At 44.0% G+C, this 19,747-nt stretch overlaps 1 protein-coding gene across 9 annotated transcripts in view; it reads right to left on the minus strand.

Moving 5' to 3' along the window:
* Positions 1 to 9,922: 9,922 nt before the first annotated feature.
* LOC147099958 (uncharacterized) overlaps positions 9,923 to 19,747 on the minus strand; it is a 93,940-nt gene continuing 84,115 nt past the window's right edge. For 6 of the 9 annotated variants that reach the window (XR_015073782.1, XR_015073779.1, XR_015073780.1 and 3 more), the window contains one exon: positions 16,245 to 16,477. The gene's annotated coding sequence lies outside the window, so the exon portion shown is untranslated. The other 3 variants (XR_015073776.1, XR_015073777.1, XR_015073774.1) reach the window with 2 other exon arrangements.

Below are 19,747 nucleotides of genomic sequence, written 5' to 3' on the forward strand. Positions count from 1 at the left end.
AACAGATCTGGTCATTATCACACTGCTGTTTGTGGGACCTTGCTGTGCGCAAACTGGCTGTTGCGTTTTTTACATTACCGCAGCGACTACACTTCTAAAGTACTTAATTGGTTGTAAAGCGCTTTGGGATGTCCTGAGGTTGTGAAAGGCGCTATAGAAATGCCAGTCTTTCTTGTTCTTTTGCCACAAGAAGCAAAGCTGAAGACTACGACGAAGATTCTAAGATTGCCTAAAGGGGGTCAGAGAGGAAGTTTCCAATTTTAAACTGTTTTGTTGTCTGTCCCAGGAGATCACATGGATTTCGGCTGGGGTGGGGATGTGACGCACAAGGCATCGCAGTTGTGTGGAACAAGCTGGATGGACCAGTGGTTCTTTTCCTGTCCTCCATTGTTCGCATGTAAGAGTTTTTCAGGAAATATTTGGCAGGCAGCGAGTGTATTAGCTGTGACAATAAGATCAGCTCAGATAAGGGGTAAATTTTTTAAAGTATCCTGAAGAAACCACTGAAATCTGGAGAATGAGTTTGGAGCAGGGCTTCTTGAATAAGTGTGATACCTCGCTTTCTTACAGCTACACATTTTTTTTATTAAGAGACTTAGATGAAGGGTCATAAGTGGGGCCAACACCAAAGTTTAAAAGACTACACAAATCAAAACATAATGATTCGGTGATGCCAAGCTTGTTAACTTAGTCTTGTCTGTGACTGATCCCTTCAATTATCGGATACAAGTACCTTTATGTAATTGAAAGCTGCCAGATCATTAACTGGCTTTTCCCGTAAACTACACAGCTATTCCTGTAAGTCGGTGCTTGTTTTCCAAGTGACAATACAACAATTAAAAGTCGGCAACCAATTAAGTCTCTCTGACGTTTTGCTAACTATAATAAAAGAATACAACCTATAGCTTGTCTGCTGCCTCTGTCGGTGAATACACTGCCAGTGTGGAGCAGACCAGAAGAGTCTTGGGGTTGATCCCTGACCTCTGTTGAGTTAGCTGGTTTCAGCTCGGGCAACAGGAGGCTACACTACAGCTAAGCCTCAGTACTCTCAGGCTATGGAGGGGGAGTATCGACCATGGTTCCTGATTGCTAACCAGTGGTTCCACTTGGAATGTGAGTGTGAGTGTGAGTGTTCGGGTTGCCAATCCTAGTTGAATGTATGATAGCAAAATACTGCGGATGCTGGAAATCCGAAATAACAACAGAAAATGCTGGAAAAACTCTTGAGGCTGACGAAGGGTTTCGACCCGAAACGTTGACTCTGTTTTCTCTCCACGGATGTTGCCTGGCCTGCTGAGTTTTTCCAGCATTTCCTGTTGTTATTTCTAGTTGAATGTATTCTTGGAGGTTTGTTCATGTAACTATTTAAATACTTCAAGAAAATATTCATTGCATATATATATATTACGAAACATTTTCTCCTCATCCTCCATTTCTTACAATCATAGTATGATACAGCACAGAAGGACGTAATTCAGCCCATTGTGCCAGGGCCAGCTCTTTGAAAGAGTTCTCCAATTAGTCCCACACCCTCCTGCCCTTTACCCATAGCCCTGCAAATGTTTCCTTTTCAAGTATTTATCCAATTCCCTTTTGAAAGTTACTATTGAATCTGCTTCCACCGCCCTTGTAGGCAGCGCGTTCCCGATCACAACAACTCGCTGTGTAATTTTTTTTTCTCCTTTTGTTGCCTCTGGTTCTTTTACCATTTCATCCACATTGGAACGCTCTTCGAGACTCGCGCTGCTTCCTGGACTGCAATCTTGTTTAATAATACCAGAAGAAATTCTTGCTCTTGTGTGCAGTTAAACTCACTTCGATTTCCCCCACGGTCACCCTTTTGACAAGCTTCTGAAGTTTCCAGTATTCTTGCCAATCAACCTATTTCAAAGCTGCTTTTTCTTATTTTACAATCGATTGTCTCGTTGATTCATTTAGGGCCATTTTTTTGACTCTACCTGTGCTAAGTTAAGGAATGTTTTGACCTTTGTGTTCTCATGTATGTCTTTGAAGATATTCCATTTGTCCTGTATTGAGCTGTTAATAAATTATTCCCCCAGTCAATCTATTTTAGCTCTTCCCTCATACCCTGCTATATGGCCTTTTCAAAATTGCATACCTGACACCTCAGTATTCTCAGCAGGCCAGGCAACATCCGTGGAGAGAGAAACAGAGTTAACGTAGACTTTTGGTTTGTGCCTTTTCCTTTTTCTCTCTCCCACATGGCAGCTGTCTCTCATTCTGCCAGCGCATTTCACACTTCAGCTAGAGCCATCCTTTGTATCTTTACCTGCCCTATTACCATCTCGTCTCACCTTGAATATCTCTTAACGTCTCTTTACCTCTCAGACCTTCCCTTTTGTTCTTTCATCCCCTCCCCCATTTCCCAGCCCCCAAACTTGCTTTTTCATCCGTTTCATTTCCTGCTTTTTTTCTCAGTTCTGACGAAGGGTTTCGACCTGAAACGTTGACTCTGTTTCTCTCTCCACGGATGTTGCCTGGCCTGCTGAGATTTTCCAGCATTTTCTGTTGTTATTTCGGATTTCCAGCATCCGCAGTATTTTGCTATCGTCACCTCAGTACTCTCAACTGGCATTAAAAAAAATTATCTTCATAGCTCTCCCCGACAAGATAGTTCCAAACCTTTGCTTCAACTGGCTTTGTGGCTCAGTGGTAGCACTCTCACCTCTGAGTCAGAAGGTTGTGTCCCACTCCAGAGACCTGAGGACAAAATCCAGGCTGACACTCCCAGAGCGGTACTGAGGGAGTGCTGCACTGTCGGGGGTGCCGTCTTTCGGATGAGACGTTAAACTGAGGCCCCGTCTGCTCTCTCAGGTGGACATAAAAGATCCCATGGCACTATTTCGAAGAAGAGCAAGGGAGTTATCCCCGGTGTCCTGAGGCCAATATTTAACCCTCAACTAACATCACCAAAACAGATTATCTGTTCATTATCACATTGCTGTTTGTGGGAGCTTGCTGTGCGCAGTTGGCTACCACGTTTCCTACAATACAACAGTGACTACACTTCAAAAAGTACTTCACTGGCTGTAAAGCGCTTTGGGATGTCCTGAGGTCACAAAAGGCGCTATAGAAATGCAAGTCTTTCTTTTCTTTTTAACTCTTGTGCATTGCTTCTTTCGGTTAACATGTTTTCTGTTCCGATTTTTGCAGGCTCTTTTCTGTTCCTTTTTGATGTACCACTTGCTGGAATTCTGTTGGGCTTCCACTGTCCATCTTTTGATATTCTGATTAATCATATTCAAAAGGTGTGTATTGATCCATAAGAACATCAGAACAAAAGAAATAGGAGCAGGAGTAGGCCAATCGGCCCCTCGAGCCTGCTCTGCCATTTAATAAGATCATGGCTGATCTGATCCTAACCGCCAATCTACTATCACAGAACCATCTCCTGAATCTAACAGAATTAGACACACGAAATAGGAGCAGGATCAGGCTACACGGCCCCTGGGCCCGCTCCGCTACCCACAGGGCCATGTCCGATCCGAACCTAGACTCATGTCCAAATTCCTGCCCGCTCCCCGTAACCCTTAATTCCCTTTACTTCTAGGAAACTGTCTATTTCTGTTTTAAATTTATGTAATGATGTAGCTTCTACAGCTTTTTGGGGCAGCATATTCCATGGACCTACCACCCTCTGAGTGAAGTAATTCCTCCTCATCTCAGTTTTGAAAGAGCAGCCCCTTATTCTAAGACTATGCCCCCTAGTTCTAGTTTCACCCATCATCGGGAACATCCTCCCCGCATCCACCCGATCCAACCCCTTCACAATCTTATATGTTTCAATAAGATCGCCTCTCATTCTTCTGAACTCCAATGAGTAGAGTCCCAATCTACTCAACCTCTCCTCATATGTCCATCCCCCCATCCCCGGGATTAACCGAGTGAACCTTCTTTGTACTGACTCGAGAGCAAGTATGTCTTTTCTTAAGTATGGACACCAAAACTGTATGCAAGGTTAGATTAAGGATTTGAAGTATGAAAATACGTTTTTGCTAAATCTAATCTTTAACTGTTTTGTTTGGTCCCTCCTTGGGTTGCTAAAATGAATTGATGGTGACTATTAGAGGCAGAGTGATCAAAGTTACCAGCTCTTTAACAGATCGCTGCAGGGTGCTCCACACCACTGTGAAGTTGCTGAATCCGGGATGGTAGTCTTGACTTTCAGGTCATGCTTTTAGCCTGCAGGCGTTCAAATTTGAACACTTCCTCACCTAGTGAAAACTTTCAAGTTTCACAAACTTTTCTCCATTAAAAATTTGACTACATCACAAGCCACCAGAGCAGAATGGTGACGTGAAAAGTACATAGTCAAGAACCGCGAATACAAAGCACTTTTCTCCTGGGCTGCTGGCTGCAGTGTTCGGGAGGTCAATCTTACATTCTGGGAGACTCCCAGACAATCCGTGAGGAAAGGATCAGGCTTGGCTGTGATGCCTTACTCTTGAATCGCCTGCTATCACTGACTATCTAGACCCACACATAAAAAGTGGCCATTTGGGTGTGGTACCAGGGAGCAAGTGGTCCTAATTTCAATGGAACCATACCCCAGCAAGAGGCTGTGGCTTCAAGACAGGAGGGTAGGAAGGGACGAAGAAACCCAACTCATTGAATATGTCCCAAACACTTTGTCACACTATGGTGCAACGTCTTACTTGGGCTGCCTGAATATATCTCAGTGTGTGCTCACTGACCTACATTGGCTCCTGGTCCAGCAACACCTCGATTTAAAAATTCTCATCCTTGTTTTCATATCCCTCCCTGGCCTCGCCCTCCCTATCTCTGTAATCTCCTCTAGCCCTACAACACTCTGAGATCTCTGTGCTCTTCCAATTCTGGCCTCTTGTGCATCCCCAATTTCCTTCACCCCACCATTGGCAGCCATACCTTCAACTGCCGAGGCGCTAAGCTGTGGAATTCCCTCTCTGCCTCTCTACCTCTCTCTCCTCCTTTAATTCGCTCCTTAAAACTTAACTCTTTGACCAAGCTTTTAGTCATCTGCCCTAATATCTCCTTATGTGGGTCGGTGTCAAATTTTGTTTGATAATCGCTCTTGTGAAGTGCCTTGGGATGTTTCACTACATTAAAGGCGCTGTATAAATACAAGTTGTTGTTCCTTGGTGACAGAACTCAAATTCACAAGTTGGTGGTCCTAGCTACTGACCTGTCTCGAGTACAATCCCTATGGTTTAGTTCCTTGGTTCACTGGAACACAGAGGCAGAATCTTTCAAGTCCACAACCAATCATCACAAGGGAAGAATGCTCTTTGACTTTGCACTACAATCTAGCCAGTTCCGATGGATACTCTGCATTGTGTTTATTGCTTTTCCTTACAGTATACCAGAATATCTCTGTCCTTATCTGCCTTTCTTTAAGTGCAGAAGAGAGCAAAGTTTTAAAACAACTTTTACTCAATACAGAAATGGTTTGCCCAAACTATCATTATTTAATAAACAGATTTAGAAAATGTACACTATCTCAGCAAACCAAAAGTCATTAATATTAAATAAAATTCCTTCCATGTAGAAGCAATTGCTTCTTGTCTAATCTTTTTTTGACTTTTAGTGCCACATCGGGAATTATCTGTGGCATCCATCTTCAAACTGGAAGAGTTAGGAGAGATGACTGAAAGCACAGTCAGACTGGTCAGGTGAAGGATTTAAAAGCTGGGACAGAAGTAACAAAAGGAAGGGATTTGGCGAATGAGTTCTAGAAAGTAGGGCCAATATTGATGTTCTGTTACTAAGAAGGAAAATGTATTTATATACAACAACAACTTGCATTTATATAGCACCTTTAACGTAGTTTGAAGTGCTTGACTAATCTACTGGAATTTTTTGAGGATGTAACTGGTAAAATAGATAAGGGAGAACCAGTGGATGTGGTCTATTTGGACTTTCAAAAGGCTTTCGATAAGGTCCCGCATAAGAGATTAGCGTGTAAAGTTAAGGCACATGGGATTGGGGGCAAGGTATTGACTTGGATAGAGATCTGGTTGGCAGACAGAAAGCAAAGAGTTGGAATAAACGACTCTTTTTCCGAGTGGCAGGCAGTGACTAGTGGGGTACCGCAGGGATCGGTCCTTGGACCCCAGCTATTCATAATACAGTATATATTAATGATCTGGATGAGGGAATTAGATGTAATATCTCCAAGTTTGCAGACGACACAAAGCTGGGTGGGCGTGTGTGCTGTGAGGAGGATGCCGAAAAACTCCAGTATGATTTGGACAGGTTGGGTGATTGGGCAGATGCATGGCAGATGCAATATAACGTGGATAAATGCAAGGTTATCCACTTTGGTGTCAAAAACAAGAAGGCAGATTATTATCTGAATGGCAATAGATTGGGAGAAGGGGAAGTGCAACGAGACCTAGGCGTCCTTGTGCACCAGTCGCTGAAGGTAAGCATGCAGGTGCAGCAGACGGTTAAGAAGGCAAATGGTATGTTGGCCTTTGTAGCGAGAGGGTTTGAGTACAGGAACAAGGATGTCTTGCTGCAGTTGTACAGGGCCTTGGTGAGACCACACCTTGAGTATTGTGTGCAGTTTTGGTCACCTTATCTGAGGAAGGATGTTCTTGCCATGGAAGGAGTGCAGCGAAGATTCACCAGGCTGATACCTGGGATGGCAGGAATGACGTATGAGGAGAGATTGGATCAATTGGGCTTGTACTCGCTGGAGTTTAGAAGAATGAGAGGGGATCTCATTGAAACTTATAAAATTCTAACAGGACTAGACAGACTAGATGCAGGAAGGATGTTCCCGATGGTCGGGGAGTCCAGAACCAGGGGTCACAGTCTAAGGATAAGGGGTAAGCCATTTAGGACAGAGATGAGGAGGAATTTCTTCACCCAGAGAGTGGTGAACCTGTGGAATTCTCTACCACAGAAGGCAGTAGAGGCCAAACATTAAATATATTCAAGAAGGAGTTGGATATATTTCTTAAGGCTAAAGGGATATGGGAAGAAAGCAGGGACAGGGTACTGAATTTGGATGATCAGCCATGATCGCATTGAATGGCGGAGCAGGCTCGAGGGGCCGAATGGCCTACTCCTGCTCCTCTCTTCTATGTTTCTATGTAAAGCGTCCCAAGGCGCTTCACAGGAGCGTAATCAAACAAAGTTTGACACCGAGCCACATAAGGAGATATTAGGGCAGATAACCAAAAACTTGGTCAAAGAGGTAGGTTTGAAGAAGTGTCTTAAAGGAGGGAAGAGGTGGAGAGGTTTAGGCAGGGAATTCCAGTGCTTAGGGCCTCGGAGGCTGAAGGCATCAGTGATGCACAAGAGGCCAGAATTGGAGAAGCACAGATATCTCGGAGGGTTGTAGGGCTGGAGGAGGTTGCAAAGATAGGGAGGGGCAATGCTGTAGAGGGATTTGAAAACAAGGATGAGAATTTTAAAATCGAGGCGTTGCTTAACCGGAGCCAATGTAGGTCAGCGACTCCAGGGGTGATGGGTGAACGGGACTTGGTGCGAGTTGGGATACAGGCAGCAGCATTTTGGATGAGCTGAAGTTTATGGAGGGGGGAAGATGGGAGGCCGGCCAGGAGTGCGTTGGAATAGTCAAGTCTAGAGGTAACAAAGGCATAGATGAGAGTTTCAGCAGCAGATGAGCTGAGGCAGGGGTGGAGTCAGGCAATGTTACAGAGGTGGAAATAGGCAGTCTATTTAGCAATTTTCAAGCCCTCAGGATGTCCCAATGCACTTTACAGTCAATAAAGTACTTTTGAAGTGTATTCATTGTTGCAATGTAGGGAAATGCAGCAGCCAATTTGTGCACAGCAGGGTCCCCCAAACAGCCACAAGATAAATGACCAGATAATCTGTTTAAAGTGATAGCAAAATACTGCGGATGCTGGAAATCCGAAATAACAACAGAAAACGCTGGAAAAACTCAGCAGGTCAGGCAACATCCGTGGAGAGAGAAACAGAGTCAATGTTTCAGGTCGAAACCCTTCTTCAGAACTGAGAAAAAAAGGCAGGAAATGAAACAGATTAAAAGGCAGTTTGGGGGCTGGGAAATGGGGGAGGGGATGAAAGACGAGACATTAAGAGATATTCAAGGGGAGACGAGATGGTAATAGGACAGGTAAAGAAACAAACAATGGCTCTAGATGAAGTGTGAAATGCGCTGGCAGGTGTTGGTTGAGAAATTAAAGTTGTCCAGGGAAGGAGCAGGGACCCAGAGTCAGAGATAAGCTCTGTGGAGGGGGCCACCTGTCCTACAATGACTTGACCTCGGAAAGTGTGTAGCAGCACTGAGCTTGTAGTGAGTTTTTCCACAACGGGCCTTCCCAGATCAACATCGACGTTGTGTTGAAGGCTTGTCTCCATTGCAATGATTGGACCTGATCTGGGGCATCTGACCCCTAGTTGTGATATACCAGCTGGAGTGATGGAGGGGGGAGGAGACACAAGATGATATTTTCTGAGCAATAACAAACAGTACCTTCTTTAGATAGAGATGGTGAAGTACTTTGAGCAGAAATGAGTCCCCCTGGATTTTCCTTTCCCCTGAAGTAATACAGTGAGGTTTGTAATTGCTTTTTGTGTGGATACACCAATTGCATTTTGAATTAGCAGTACTTACTAAGCTGTATAAGCGATAAGCCACATAGATCCAAATACGTATCAGATTAGCAAAAGCATTTGATCGGCTTATGAGATCACATCATTTTCTGAATGTACTGCAGATAGGTTTGGTTTTGCTGCATGAAAACAATATTCAAAAATAGGTTTCTCAATTAGGAGCAGGTCCGAATCCTTCTGTTGTGTGTAACACTTTGAGTGTATTACTGTACTAGATTAGACTAAAGGTTGATGATGGGCTGGATAGACGATCGGAAGATTGGATCAGGTCATGGGCCAAAAGTACAGAAGGAAAATCAAATGGCAAGCTGAGCCAGATGGCTCCTGCATAGCTTCCAGCATCTGTTTACAGAGCTGCGGGGAACGAATCACCTGCCTGCCCTCTCTCAGCTGGGGGAATGTTTTGTGAAGTGGAGACGGGATTCTTTTTGAGAAGAGGGAAATCAAAAGTGACAGGTTAGTGCGCTGAGATCCACATCCTCATCTATGTCAGAACCGCCCAGACTTCAGTATAAATTGGCATTAACTTCGGATTCTCACTAAAGACATTATAAGGACAGTGGGTTTAAGAAGTGAAAAACATCACAATAATGCAGTATGGCGTATTCTTCTGAAGTTGGGGTTAAAGTAATTTTGGGTTAAAAACACGCTGTGATATAATCATCAAACTCGATTAAACTAAACTGGTCTACCGCCTTTAAATTATTGCTCAAAATAGTTTCATTCACCTTCTTTAGTAATATTGCACGGAGTGATATTAACCCATTTATTGGGGCAGAACAAAGAAAGTTTACAATATATCTGGCCCATCTTCTGTCTGACCAGGGAGTGGTGAACCTGTGGAATTCTCTACCACAGAAGGCGGTTGAGGCCAAGTCTTTAAATATATTCAAGAAGGAGTTAGATATATTTCTTAGTGCTAAAGGTATCAAGGGATATGGGGAGAAAGCAGGGACAGGGTACTGAGTTTGGATGATCAGCCATGATCTCATTGAATGGCGGAGCAGGCTCGAGGGGCCGAATGGCCTACTCCTGCTCCTATCTTCTATGCTCCTTGTTGCTGACACTAGATGCCCTTATTCTACTGTCTAACATTGACATTCCTCATATAACAACAGAAAATGCTGGAAAAACTCAGCAGGTCAGGCAACATCCGTGGAGAGAGAAATAGAGTCAATGTTTCAGATCGAAACCCTGCTACAGAACTTCTGACGAAGGGTTTCGACCCGAAACGTTGACTCTATTTCTTTCTCCGCGGATGTTGCCTGACCTGCTGAGTTTTTCCAGCATTTTCTGTTGTTATTTCGGATTTCCAGCATCTGCAGTATTTTGCTATTGACATTCCTCACCTTGGTCAACACAATCAAATTTCCCTAAAGAAGTAAAGTTTATAACAAACAAATGGTGATGTTCTCTTCTTGCCAATAGAAGCCTCTAATCTTCATCCAAAAGATGTACAGGTAAAGACCAAATCAAAAAAGGTGGTAGAGAAAAAGCAGGGAATTATAGACCGGTAAGCCTGACATCGGTAGTGGGGAAAATGCTAGAGTCTATTATAAAAGATGTAATAGCAGAGCACTTGGAAAACAGTGACAGGATCAGACAAAGTCAACATGGATTTACAAAAGGTAAATTGTGCTTGACTAATCTACTGGAATTTTTTGAGGATGTAACTGGTAAAATAGATAAGGGAGAACCAGTGGATGTGGTGTATTTGGACTTTCAGAAGGCTTTCGATAAGGTCCCACATAAGAGATTAGTGTGCAAAATTAAGGCACATGGGATTGGGGGCAAGGTATTGACTTGGATAGAGAACTGGTTGGCGGACAGAAAGCAGAGTTGGAATAAACGGGTCGTTTTCCGAGTGGCAGGCAGTGACTAGTGGGGTACCGCAAGGATCGGTCTTAGGACCCCAGCTGTTCACAATATATATTAATGATCTGGACGAGGGAATTGGATGTAATATCTCCAAATTTGCAGACGACACAAAGCTGGGTGGGAGGGTAAGCTGCGAGGAGGATGTCGGGAAACTCCAATACGATTTGGACAGGTTGGGTGATTGGGCAGAAACATGGCAAATGCACTATAATGTGGATAAATGTGAGGTTATCCACTTTGGTGGCAAAAACAGGAAGGCAGATTATTTGAATGGCAATAGATTGGGAGAAGGGGAAATGCAGAGACCTGGGTGTCCTTGTGCACCAGTCGCTGAAGGTAAGCATGCAGGTGCAGCAGGCGGTTAAGAAGGCAAATGGTATGTTGGCCTTCGTAGCAAGAGGGTTCGAGTACAGGAACAAGGATGTCTTGCTACAGTTGTACAGGGCCTTGGTGAGACCACACCTTGAGTATTGTGTGCAGTTTTGGTCGCCTTATCTGAGGAAGGACGTTCTTGCCATGGAAGGAGTGCAGCAAAGATTCACCAGGCTGATACTTGGGATGGCAGGAATGACGTATGAGGAGAGATTGTGTCGATTGGGCTTATACTCACTGGAGTTTAGAAGATTGAGAGGGGATCTCATCGAAACCTATAAAATTCTGTCAGGTCTGGACAGACTAGATGCAGGAAGGATGTTTCTGATGGCCGGGGAGTCCAGAACCAGGGGACATAGTCTAAGGATAAGGGGTAAGCCATTTAGGACTGAAATGAGGTGGAATTTCTTTACCCAGAGAGTGGTGAACCTGTGGAATTCTCTGCCACAGAGGGCGGTGGAGGCCAGTTCATTAAATATATTCAAGAAAGAGTTGGATATATTTCTTGAGGCTAAAGGGATCAAGGGATATGGGGAAAAGGCAGGGACAGGGTACTGAATTTGGATGATCAGCCATGATCTCATTGAATGGCGGAGCAGGCTCGAAGGGCCGAATGGCCTACTCCTGCTCCTATCTTCTATGTTTCTATAATAGACGGACAAATGGTGTGATGTCTTTGACAATGAGAAGACCAGGTCAACAGCTCCTTGATGAAGATTTAGTTGCTCCGCCTACCTCTACTTTTTGGGGTTTGCAAGCAAGCTACCTTCACTCACGGGCATTTACTTGGCTTGGTAATCACATTTGGTCTACTCTTGGGTAAACAAGTATAAAACACGGCCGCAAAAGCTAGTACGAGTGTAGGATTCATCATGCTACTTGTCACCATCGGCAACTTGAGTGTTCTACAAAGTCTCTATTGCCTTGGTGATGGAATGTTGTTAGCCAACTGGTTGACAGTCTGAAGAGAAAATCAATTTCTTGCCCCTGCAGAATCCCAAATCCTAAAAATCAATGAACTGGATGTGGGTGGCCTACTCCATGTCAGTGAGTCTCAGTGGTTTAAGAAAGTTAAGAAAAAGAAGAATTTTTTAAGACTGTGCATTTCTACGTGCAATAAATCTTAAACTGGTAAAAGGCGATTATTTTCAAAATAGTTGAATGGCAATAGCGGTCGTTGTTACACTGCGGACGTGTGGTCGGAAGCTCATTTCAGGGTCAAATATGACACCGAGGTTGCAAACAGTCTGGTTCAGCCTCAGACAGATGCTAGGGAGAGGGATGGAGACAATGGCTAGGGAATAGAGTTTGTGGCGGGGACCAAAACAATGGCTTCAGTCTTCCCAATATTTAATTGGAGAAATTTTTTGCTCATCTAGAACTGTATGTCGGACAAGCAGTCTGACAAGTTAGACACCGTGGAGGGGTCGAGGGAAGAGGTAGTGAGGTGGAGCTGGGTGTCGTCAGCGTACATGTGAAAACTCAACCAAAATTGCCAGAAATAAATGAATCTCCTTTATTATCTCATTGCTGTTTTGTGGGATCTTGCTCTGTGCACAATTGCTGCTATATTTGCCTACATAACAACAGTCATTGCACTTCATCGTATGTGAAGCGCTTCAAGGTGTGACGAGACGCAAGTCTTTCTGTCTAGCAGGCACGTGGAACTGGCAAAGGGTTAAAATCTTTAGACATTTCAGCCTTTTAGTTCTGCGTTTTAAAATGCTTGCATTCAATTACTGGTTCTGGAATGTGGTTGTTAAGCAAATTCATCCTGACAAGACTATAGCTGGTAATTCAGTTACTGACTGAAAGACCCTCTAATGTACAATAGCAGAATTTGACTACAGACACCCATTAAAATAATAGTTTGCAGGTCATTGAAATGTTCTGGCAACATCAGTGTCTGTGAAAAATGAGGTACATGTTGTGTGATTGCATTTAATTTGTTTCTTTTAAGAATTATGGATTAAAGTCAGCAATAAAGTAAAAGCTCCTGCTTGTAGTCTTGATCGTTTACATTCTGCACGGATGTTCCATCTGCCTGTTCATAACAATCCAAATCTACACTGATGTTGAATAACCCTTTAAATGCGGATGTGTTCTCGTACATGTCATGATCTATTCATAAAATTGCACAGAATTTACAGCACAGAAACAGGCCATTTGGCCCAACTGGTCTGTGCCGGTGTTTATGCTCCACATGAGCCTCCTCCCACCCCTCTTCATCTCAACCTATCCGCATATCCTTTTATTCCTTTCTCCCTCATGTACTTATCTAGCTTCCCCTTAAATGCATCTATGCTGTTTGCCTTAACTACTCTATGTGGTAGCGAGTTCCACATTCTAACCACACTCTGAGTGAAGAAGTTTCTCCTGAATTCTTTATTGGATTTATTCGTGGCTATCTTATATTTATGGCCCCTATTTTTGGATTCACCTGCAAGTGGAAACATATTTTCTCTACTTCTACCCTATCAAACTCCTTCCTAATTTTATAGACCTCTATTAGGTCACCTCTCAGCCTTCTCTTTTCTAAAGAAGAGTCACAGCCTGTTCAGTCTTTCAGCTACATATGAGAATCGGCCCCCATGGCTTTCACGAGGGTACAGAGACGGGCAGCGGGGTTGATCCCCAGTTGAAATGGACTGAGCTATGCTGATAGACCTGGGTTTGGATTGGCTGGAGAGGTGTAGACTGAGAGAGCAGCTGTGGCTCAGGTTGGTGGCACTCTCGCCTCTGAGTCAGAAGGTTGTGGGTTCATAGTCCCGCTCCAGAGACTTGAGTGCAAAAATCTAGGCTGATACTCCAGTGCAGTGCTGAGGGAGTGCTGCACTGTTGGAGGTGCCATCTTTCGGATGAGGTGTTAAACCCAAACCCAGGAGTCTGCTCTCTCAGGTGGATGTAAAAGATCCTATGCCACTACCTCGAAGAAGAGTAGGGGAGTTATCCCCGGTGTCCTGGCCAATATTTATCCCTCAATCAATATCTAAAAAAAAACATTATCTGGTCATTATCACATTGCTGTTTGTGGGATCTTGCTGTGTGCAAATTGGCTGCCATGTTTCCTACATTACAACAGTGACTACACTTCAAAAAAAAACGGTACTTAATTGGCTGTAAAGCACTTTGAGACACCCGGTGGTCATGAAAGGTGCTGTAGAAATGCAAGTCTTTTTTTTCTGACTCGGGTATTGAGAATCATTAAGGGAACTGGTAACATTTAAAATAATTCGATTGAAGTTAGAGTGTCTGTCCTGCATGCAACCACTCAGTTCAGGATTGCTTCAATTCCAATGGCAAAAGCTGCTGAGATTTTGCAAAGTTTATAATACAGTGGTCCTGTGCTGATGGGCTAGAGTACAAAGAACAAATGGGAAAATGACGTACAGATAAAGGAGTTCCCTAATAAGTCTGCAAGTCTAACTGAGTTGCACAAACCAGGAGGATCCCAAATTTGATCCCTGATCTGTATAGAGTTAGCTGATCTCAGCCAGGCTGGGGCACAGAGACTACAATTGGCCTCAGCACCCGGAGTTAAGGACAAATCTTGGCCAGATTCCCTCCTCTTAACTGCTATCCGGCGAGCCCAGCTGGAAATATGCAGATGTGTACCTTTGGAAGTGGAATAAATCAAGGAGCTGCTGACACTGTCTGGCCTCACGCTTGGCCAGTTGGGTGAGGAGTCCCAGCAGCCTTGGAACTGTAACCAGCGAGGAGTCAACGCCTGCAGGATGGGAGGAGAAAGGAGTAAGTGACAGTGACAACTGGCAGGGGGTTGTGGGGAAGGGGACCCAGAAGGACGCCCCTGAAAAAGTTTTAAAAAAATGAAACTAGTGTTCCTGTGCTCTGTCTTTCCATGGTAAATTTATTGGTCCTGCACTCCCACCGTGCAAAGGGAGTGTGGGCCAGAGATATGGCTAATCCCATCCATGGAATCCATGTAGCGCCAATTCTCCTATCCAAGCTCCCTTTGAATGCAGCTATCCATAGGGGGTGCGGGATAAGTGAATTTACCCTTCCAAGTCACAATAACAGCTGCTGCGAACACAGTATCAGGACACAGTATCAGTGGATTGACTGAGTACTAATGACAGAGGAAGCAACCGGGTCAAGTTCACCCACTGTGCTGTCAGCTCATGCCCAAAGTTGCTGAATTCCTGGCATTACTTCAAAGAGAGTCAGAGGAGAGTCTGTAATCCAAAGCCTGTACAGAAGACTGTTTCCTCAGACTGTGAGCCTCACCATCAGTGTACTCTGCTAGAAATGAAATTATGATTCTGGGACTACTTCTTGCAAAGGTAGAATAGTCAATATTTTTTAGAAGCGGAATTAAAAGGAGGACTGGGTGATGCAGTGGGTTTGGACGCTGCCATTTTATCCCTGGGACTAGGGTTTGCCGGCTGCCCAGGTTCATGCCTCCTCCTATCTGCTGGGAGGCTCCTGTTTGGACAGTCTCAACCCACTTCTTAATGGCCATGGGCCCACAACACAAATTGGCAGACTCATTCAGAGCAGCCACAGGATGGCTGGTGTGGGGAAACGGTATGTGACGCTGGCGCACTTGATGCTCTTCTGAGGCCAAAGTTGGGGCCAAAGAGAGGGAGCTTTGGTTTTTCACCTAACTATGCTATACCTGATTTGAGAATGCTTGATGGCTGGCATGGGGTGCCAAAATGTAAAAGTATTCAATGCCCCAGCACTAAGATTCATTACATTGATATAAAGAAAGAACTTGCATTTATATAACACCTTTCATGCCCCCAGGACATCCCAAAGTACTTCACAGACAATTCATTATTTCAGTTGTGTAGACACTGTTGCTTCATAGGCAAACACAGCAGCCAATTTGTATACAACAATGTCCCACAGACAGCAATGAGATAGATGACCAGTAAATCTGTTTTTGCTAATATTGGTTCAAGGGTAATTGTTGGCAGGGACAGCAGAGGAACTCCCTGCTCTTCTTGGAATAGGGCCATTTGAACAGGTAGACGGGACTTCAGTTTAATATCTCATCTGAACGACAGCACCTCCAACAATTCAGCATCCCGCAGTACTGCTGTGAACTGTCAGCCTAGAATTCAATTCAATTCAATTTTATTTGCCATATGTAACCAGTACAAGTACAAGTACAATGGAATGCTTACTCCCCGTAGGGACACGTCAGCTATTCTTACAGCGCCGTGTTCAGAAAGTCAGTTCAATGGCTTCCAGTAGCAGTGGGAGCACGATGTCCCTCAGCCGCTCCGTCCTCCTCGTCACCGCGGCCTCCTCCTCACTGTTGCCGGCTCCACGTGTGGTGACCTGCTTCTCCCGCTCACGATGTGTGCTGGAGTGGGGCTTGAACCTTATGACTTGGAAAATGTTCCTGAAGAAAGTAAGATTTAAAATATTGGACACTGCACAGAAAGAGATTCGGGCACTTTATGACGAAATACAATAAATTCTGCTTGTCTGGAAAACTCGCTGTGACCAAGAAAACTAGCAAGTGACCCAAGGCTTCTTTACTCTGGTTGCGGTGACCTTTGTGATTTCCCCACCACTCACGAGAAAACCACATACCTCCTTCTCACTTGGCTCGACCGAGATCAGTAATTCTTCATATGGGGACCTATGGACACAAAGCTGAGTAAACCAGTCTGTATGCTGACAAACAAACCCATTGCACGAGTCTTCCTGTCCTGATAAACAAGGTCTTACAGAAAGAAACAAGGGGAGGAGAAACCTGGCTTAAAATACAACTCTCAGGGGGTCTTGGGATTTATTGAGAAGGATCGAATTAATGCTGTGAATCAAATAAAGGAACCCTTCACAACCACAGGGCAAACATAGATGTTTTTGAACAGATCAGGGACAAGTTCTATAACACTTATGTAACTCAGCAGACTAATACAATAATGTATAATTGTATTGTTGGTGCAGCTCGTTCAACCTAGCAGTTAACCTTTCTCTGGATATTGTGTTGCCCTGGTAACTTTTGAAATATATGTGGAACTTCTGCCATCTAAACCATCTAACAAGGTTGATACTGTGAATTATGAATGCCAAATATTATCAACTAGAATTTTTGAAAACAAATGAAATCAGGAAGCATTTCCAGGTCAACAATATATTCTGTGAACAAAATCTAACATGTTTCGCCCTCTTTGTTTTGAGTGGCAAAGCTTTTGTAGTGTTTAAAAGAATGACTCCTTTATTAAATATTTGAGGAGGAGCACACAGCACCCCACAGATCAGCTCTGATGAGAGTCAGTACAAAAAGGCCGCTAATTATGTTGCTTCCCTGCATGTGGCAGATTTAGATAGAAAATGTTTTTGCATATTCTTTTTCCCCTCCTACTCCCTGCAGATGCGAGTGGGTGGCTGTATCTATCTAGCCCTCTGAGTTAATCTTTTTGATATCTGTCCAGCAATCAACAGACATGTTTTGTTTAAAATTTAAGTCAGAACGAGAATTTGATTTGACCTATTTTACCCGGTATTTCATGGCCGAATCCACAAACAAATACAAATTATTGTTAAAAACGCACAACTGTGAAACAGAAGCACATTGAGAAATATCTTCTCCCTCTTCCCCCACCTGATTTCCCCCCCGCCACCTAATTGTCTCCCCCACCCAATTTCCCCCCAACCAATTTCCCCCCCCACCCACCCAATCCCGCCCCGCCCACACTGGCTGCAATAATCGATTGATTCCGACCAACTCGTCCAATGCTGCAGTAGTGTGAGAAGAACCATAGTCCTCCCCATCGGGCTGTTCAGTTTAAAGTGAACTGAGAAACATCTGTCGATCGGTTGTTTTTAGGGACAGCCATATATAAAGAATCTGCAGCGTATTATGTAGAAGCAGATTTCTGAATGAGTTAATAATCAGGATGTTTGGCTAATGGAGATTATGGGACTCGAAGGGAATTTTTCCAGATCATAGTATCAAAAGCTCAAGTTTCACTCCCTTTGATGAATGGTTACATCTCTCTAGATCTAGGCACTGAAGCAAACACTGATCAATCTCAAAATAATAAAGTAATGGCTTGTTGGCGGCAACTGTGCTCATTACCAGCCCTGAGATGCTCATTACTGGCCTGGAGAGAAAGATAGAGCTGGTAATGGCTATAATGGTCAAACAAAATGATGTTACCATTACTATGTTTATTGATCTGAACCAGTCAAAACTGCAATGGCACCGTTATTTTAAGTTTTAAATCATTCTCATGCAATTTTCTAGATCTCTTTTGTTATGATGGCACTGCTTTCAAAGTTGTCAGTGTTCCAACAGTTCTGTTGTTTGTCTCTTTTGCTGAGGCAATGCCAAGTCATCAGATATCATTCCCACCAAGGCTTAGGCCACGATCAATTGAATTTTGTGCTTTTGATTATAGCCTCCTGGAATTGTTCAAACTCCGCCATCTCTAAGTTCCCCTCCAAGTCACACACCACCCTGACTTGGAAATAAATTGTCATTTCTTCATCGTCGCCGGGTCAAAATCCTGGAACTCCCTCCCTAACAGCATTGTGGGAGTACCTTCACCACACGGACTGCAGCGGTTTAAGGCGGCGGCTCACCACCATCTTCTCAAGGGCAACTAGGGATGGGTAGTAAATGCTGGCCTTGCCAGCGACGCCCACATCCCTTGAATGAATAAAAAAATTACTGAATCAAATAGGGTATTCCTATTGACAGACAATCTCCGATCGCTCGTTATAGAGGGTGAAGTCAGTATCATAACTTGAATAGAAGCTGAAAATCTTCAATAACACTTTGGAGTTGAAATCGCACTGCAGTATTAGTAACCAACACTTTGGTCTAGAATCCCTTTGTTCAGCATCTTAAGGAACACGTCACCTGGTTTTACAAGGGGGCTAAACCAACAGAAAGAGGGAATCTTATATAAACATGTTAACACATTCATTGCTAATATCACTCAGCAGGCTTTCAACCTCTTTGGTTTTAAGGTTAAGCACAAGGGAGGGATATTAAAAGCTTCCTTATCAATAAGTTAGAAGACTACACATTTTAAATGCTGTTCTTGTTACATAAGCATGTTATATAACTCCACAACCTATAAAATATTCAAGACTATCCACTTTTGTCTGCGTCTTCTTCAAAGTTGCACTCTTGTCATGTCAGAAATTGCTGATTGCGTTTGATCTGACAGTTCAGGTGGATTTTGACTTGGAGACACTATATGATTAGGAACTGCTTTCGTGTCAGAGGCAATTTTTTTTTTACAATTTAAGCTTTGAGCACTGGATTATAAGAGGGAGAGAAAAGCCTTGTTTGATCTACGGGATTTATTAGATGCTCTGAAGTCCTTAGCCATGAGCTAATAATGACATCTTCACCACTATGTGGCACCTATGGAAAACCTTTCATTTTTGGAGCCTAATTTCAAACGGAAAGCAAATGGTATGTTCGCCTTTATTACAAAGGGATTGGAGTAGAAGAGTAAAGGGGGGAGAAATTCGGTTGCTTTCTGCCTCCCGTTAGCGCCCTAAGGGTGTAAAGCAACTAGCGCCCTGGCGCGGTGCCGCCAACACCTCCCGCAAAATTCAGCGGGAGGTTAGTGGCGGCGGTAACCGTTAGCGCCCCATTGGCGTGCGCAGCGCCCCGCTCGCGCCCTGGCTGCGATCTTCGGTAGCGCCCCCTGACTTACCGCCGGCCTACTCCTGCTCCTATTTCTTGTTATATCATTTTAATCTTCTCTACAATGTGCAACGTGAAAAATGAAGATTACTACCCGGAAATCCCTCGGGGTCCGTTCTGCCAGCCCGTGTGCAGCGGAGTGAAACCCCTGCCTGCCCTAGCCCCAAGCTGGAGTCCCCAATCCAACTCCCTGCAATGTCATTTGCATTGCTGGGATGGAATGTATTGTAGCTGCAA

This window comes from Somniosus microcephalus, chromosome 27, assembly GCF_052327205.1.
Source record: "Somniosus microcephalus isolate GS21.2 chromosome 27, FLI_Smic_1.0, whole genome shotgun sequence".
In the NCBI taxonomy this organism is placed as follows: Eukaryota; Metazoa; Chordata; class Chondrichthyes; order Squaliformes; family Somniosidae; genus Somniosus; species Somniosus microcephalus.